The sequence below is a fragment of the Lactuca virosa genome, chromosome 2 (genome assembly GCF_052849685.1).
Source record: "Lactuca virosa cultivar CGN04683 chromosome 2, Lactuca_virosa_CGN04683_v6, whole genome shotgun sequence".
NCBI lineage: Eukaryota > Viridiplantae > Streptophyta > Magnoliopsida > Asterales > Asteraceae > Lactuca > Lactuca virosa.
In genome coordinates, this window is record NC_136427.1 from 133351116 (window position 1) to 133356681 (window position 5566).

The following is a 5566-nucleotide window of genomic DNA, read 5'->3' on the forward strand; positions in this document are numbered from 1 at the left end:
AGGAAATCCTAGTCCATATTGGACTTAAACCGGGATTTTCACGGTTTCCAATCTTTCGTTGACCATTTGAAGTGTTTGTTTAGAATGTTTGATGGAATTTTGTTATCTTTGAATAAACATCATGCATGCTTTCCAAATTTGTGTACAAGTGTTATCATTATTGTTGTTACAAAAGCATGGAATTTCCTAGCTGTGATGCAGAACTACACCCGTTGGGCCGAAAAGGTCAAGTTCATGCTTCATGTTTTGAAGCTCTCCTTAATGTTGGACCCAAATCTGGCACTCAAGTAATGATGTTTTGAAGCAAGTGCATGAACTCCAAGTCATGGTAAAGAAGTTGAACGCACTCTCCATCTCTATTCCAAATCTGCCACCCTCGTGGAAAGATTTCTCTAAATGGATATTCAAGAGGAAATATCATCCAGATGGATCCATATCCGCCTATAAAGCAAGATTGGTTGCAAAGGGCCATAGGCAGCGAGAAAGGATCTATTATTTTGATACTTATGCCCCAATTGCTAGGATTAGTTCAATTAGAACTCTCATAGCAATATCAGCCTTGAAAGGATTTTACATTCATCAAATGGATGTGAAGACAGCCTTTCTGAATGGTTATCTCAAGGAGGAAATTTACTTAGAGCAACCTGAAGGTTTCGTGATACCTGGACAAGAAAACAAAGTGTGTAGACTTGTTAAATCCTTGTATGGGTTGAAGCAAGCTCCTAAACAGTGGCATGAGAGATTTGACACCACTATGACTGCCTTTGGTTTTCAGCACAACAGTGCTGACAGATGTATTTATTCCAAATATACATCCGATTACATAGTAGTTATATGTCTTTATGTTGATGATATGATGATCATTGGCACTCACCTAGAAGGTATTCTTTAGACGAAGAAATACCAATCCTCGAACTTTAAGATGAAAGATCTTGGAGAAGTTGATATTGGTATCAAGGTGAAACTAAAGGTGAATTCTGGTCGAGCAGTGGCTCAACTAGAATATGCTAGTGCAGTTGGAAGCATGATGTATGCTACTCACTGCACTCAACCTGACATCGCATTCGCAGTAAGCAAACTGAGTCAATATACTGTTAGTCCAGGGACAGAGCACTGGAAGGCAGTGGGTAGAGTACTAGGATACCTGAAAAGGACAAGTACTTTTGATTTGACGTATTCATCATCTAATGGAATACTTGAAGGATATTCTGATGCCAGCTGGATTGATCACACTAGTGATTCAAAATCCACAAGTGGTTGGATTTTTACTTTGGCTGGTGGTGCTATTTTTTTGGCGAGCAAGAAACAAACATGTATAGCTCATTCAACTATGGAAGCAGAGCTAATTGCCTTAGCAACAGTGGGCAAAGAGGCTGAGTGGATTCGAGATCTACTTATGGATATCCGTTTGTGGGATATCCCTATGCCTTCAATACCCATGTACTGTGATAGTGAAGCCACACTGTCTAAAGTATATAATGCGGTATATAATGGGAAGTCGATACATGTAGGTCTGCGACACAATTTTATGAGACAACTAATTAAAAGTGGTACCATCAAGGTTGTCTATGTCAAGACAAGTAAAAACTTGGCAGATCCGTTTACCAAACCTCTGACGAGAGATATGGTTACATCTACCACGAGAGTCATGGGTCTAAAACCACAATAAAATTTCTTAGTGATGGAAACCCAACTTGACATTAGTGCTCCTAATTCTCAAGTTTAAAGGGTAACAACCAAGTCACTAATGATAGAAGGTACTATCATTAATGATAGATCCGTGTGAGGTAGGATAGGACGTCGTTGCCGAGAAAGAGGTTGAGTTACAACTCTTAACAAAGTTTTGGAGACATCTAAGCAACGAAGATGTTGTAAAACTTTGCCTATATGATCTAGAGGTGGTGCCGCCTCAAGTGAAGATTAGTGGTTTATCTTCTAAAGGGTCATGAAAAGGGTTTATAGCGCATTACCATATTAGCGCTCAAGGAGAACACAAAGATGATTTGTGATGTGTGGGGGTAAACCGGAGAGGTCATTAAGTTTCATGGTTTAAACTTGTAAAGATACCATTGAATCGGTCTCTTCTTGTTTGTTCCCATTAAACTAGGGTTTAATCTTCGTGACACCCAAGTGACATCATCTGTCTGAGTGCAAGGAAACTTTCCAACTTGGTGGGGGATTGTTGGAACTTTATATATAAAAAGTAATTCCAAGTTGGCAATTTCCTTTGTATCCCACATTGGTGGGGGGAAGAAACTTTTGTGGGTTTATAATCTTATTCCCTTGATAGGCCTTCAAAGGCTTTAGTGGATCAAGGAATGGACCAAGCCCACGTGCGCGCCTAGCCTAGCCTAGCAATAGCCGACGCTACGAGTGCGCGAAATGGCACGATTTAGGCGCATTTGGCACTTCACACGACGCATCAGTCGCTGGGAGCTGAGGAGCTTTCATTTTTGGCAAGTTCGGGTCAAGTGGGTTTGACCAACCCGGTCAAACGGTTGACCAGAGTTAACTTCGTGGATAAGGTGACGGAATATTCTAGAAGGCTCAGAAAACGGCTTGCTTGGAGAGCAAGTCATCGCCCTAGGGTTTTCTGGGGCCGACCTATGGGGGCCCGTTTCATGCTTTCTAGGGTTTCGATACGTATAAATATCGCTCCCTAGGAGCCATTTGACACACTCACGAAAATCAGAGCTCTCTCCCACTCTCTGCGTTTTTTCTTCCAGTTTCCGAGTATTCGCTTTGTGTTTATCGATTTCCAGTGATGTTGGAAGATCGATAGATCTGCATTAAATCCTGGGGTTTTACTCTGTTCCTTACAGCCAATAGAAGCGAAGTAAAAACCTTTAAGGACAGGAGTCTGATCCGTGCAGTTGTTTCAAGTTCAAGAGCAACCATCAACAGGTTGGTTTTACTTTTCTGTCTTGCATTTAATTTCGTCCAACAACAAGACAATCTTCTTCTTCCTTTATTATAATTAGATCTAATCATGAAGGATTGATCTGGTTTTAGATGAAACTTGGTAAATATAATAATAATAATTAGATTTGTTATTCGCAACTAATCAACATATAATTCGCAATATTATTTGTCGGTTTTCTTGCGTGTCTATTAGTTTGATATACAACAATCTTAAAGGTTTTTAATTTATTATGATACATCAACAGACTAATGGACACTACTGCTAGCCTCCACTTCATGAACCAAGAGTTTGCCAAACTTGACCAATTCGATGGTCAGAACTACACCCGTTAGGCCGAAAAGGTCAAGTCATGCTTCATGTTTTGAAGCTCTCCTTTGTGTTGGACCCAAATTTGGAACCAATTCCTGCTACTCCAATTCTCGAGCAGGGAAAAACTATGGACCCAGAGGTCATCGCGGAACTGGAAAAGCAAATGACTCTGCGTAGAGAGTCTGAGGAACTGTGTGTGGGTCACATCAAGAACTCCCTATCTGATTGGCTCTATGATCTTTACACGCCGGTCAATGTGACAACCCGAAATTTCTATTCTGTACAACCATTTAATTCAATAGAAGTCAGAACAGTTTCTGCTAACTTTCAAGCTTTTTGGAATAAGTTTGAGTGTTTTTAAGTTAGTACTTCAGGAGATATCAGGAGAGAGGATGCCCTAGGGTTTATTGTGCAACAATATTATTCCAAAACTCCAAGAGTTTGGAGTTTACGGCCTAAACAAAGGTGTTTACGGCCGTAAACCCTAAAAGGGGGTATAAATATGAGACTTAGTCATATTTTACCATTTTTCACATTTTCAAGATCCAAATCTCAATTCTCTCTCAAGTATCATTCAACATTTCTTCAAGATCTTCAACTTGTAAGTGTTTCTTACCCTAATAAGTTGATATATACCTTAATCTAGTGATCTAACATGATTCCATCCGTGAAATCATTCCAAAAGTGTAGATCTTCAAGTTTCACCAAGAACACCAAGAACACACACTAGTGTTCTTGGACTTTTAGCACCTTTTCAAGCTTCTACCTAGTAAGTTGTCACACCCCAAAACCGGAACGGCGGAAACGTTCGGGGGTGGAGGACGTCATGTAAAGTATCATAACAGTGCAAAGTAGTAAACAAGCAACAACATCATCCATTGCATTAAAAGTAAAGTTTTAATACATGAGTGTTCTTTCATAGTAATAAGACACCAAAATATGTAATCAAAATAAAAGACGAGTCTTGTATGTGCTCCGTCTTCTCAAAACCTGGTCATCGTACCTGTCTACTGGTGACCTGAGAATACAATTTATTTTGAAAGTGTAGATCAGCATATAGCTAGTGAATTCATAAGTATTATGGTGTCATTGATTTGAAAAGCTGTTATGAAAGACTTGTAAATATTTGATGAAACATTTAGTATAAGTGTGAAAACCCTATAAAATCCCATATTTCCTACTAGTATAAAAAGTAGTCTTCTACCAAGACCCGAATGCTTGAAGGTTGCATTTCTGTATAAATGAAAGTTTTTCCCATGTACGACTATTATTATAAATATATAGTCTACCTCATCGTTTATGTGAATGTGTTACAAAATAAAAGTAAAAGGAAAATTATATAATCATTTAAGTATTATCCTTTGGTACTAGGATAAACACGGCATAGTAATTGCCGAATAGTATTAACCGTAGACATTCGTCAATGTGCATTTTCCCTCTGTAGCTAACAGCTGGGTGTAGAATGGTTAGTCCCCTACATATATAATAGTATCTACACATATAATATGTAATAGTATCTCATCATATAGTATCTATGTAACAGAATCCATGTGAGAGTATCCATGTAATAGTATCTCTTCATATTGCATGTAATGTATTAGTATAGACTCATGAATGAACTGACTCTTGTGTAATTCCTTGTAATAGGAATAGTAGTTTGTATCCCTAAACTATACCTATAATAGTTTACTGGAATGTAAATTGAATGTCCAAGTAGGTTTATACACCCTAGCTACTCAAGAGTGTTGGAACTGAATAATGAATGAAAGCTCTCATATCAATACATATGTATATGAAACATAAGTGTATAGATATGGTTTTTAACAATAAGTTGAAAGAGGTTTTGAAATAAATTTCAGAGTTTTGAACAATAAATAATAATGACTTGATGTCAGTTTATAAAAAGATTCAAAAGTAAATCATTTGATAACAAAGTATAAAATAACTGAAAACCATTGTATTTAACACATTTTGAAGCATGTAAAATCAGTTGGTTGAAAACACAGTTATGAATCACATGTGATTGATCCTATAACTTCCTGTTTTCTACTTGTATTCCCCCCCCCCCATGAAAGCATTTAAAATCATTTAAAAGATTGATTAAGGGGTATGAACTCACCTGTAGTGTGTGGTTGTGGATGAACTGAATGATGTAGGATCCTAAGTGTCAAGTGAAGACTTGTACACACACAATGATCCTAGTTAACATATAATAACATATATGTATCCACTTAGTCATAAAACAAATAATTAACCAAGTTTAAGACATCCTAAGACATGTAAAACACTTGATTTAAGTGCTATAAGTCATAAGTATTGCATCTAAGGGTGGTA

General features: G+C 37.7%; 1 pseudogene; it reads left to right on the forward strand.

Annotated features, from left to right (window-relative positions):
* The first annotated feature begins 922 nt into the window (after positions 1-922).
* LOC145157768 (secreted RxLR effector protein 161 pseudogene) lies at positions 923-1669 on the forward strand (annotated as a pseudogene).
* The last annotated feature ends 3897 nt before the right edge of the window (positions 1670-5566 follow it).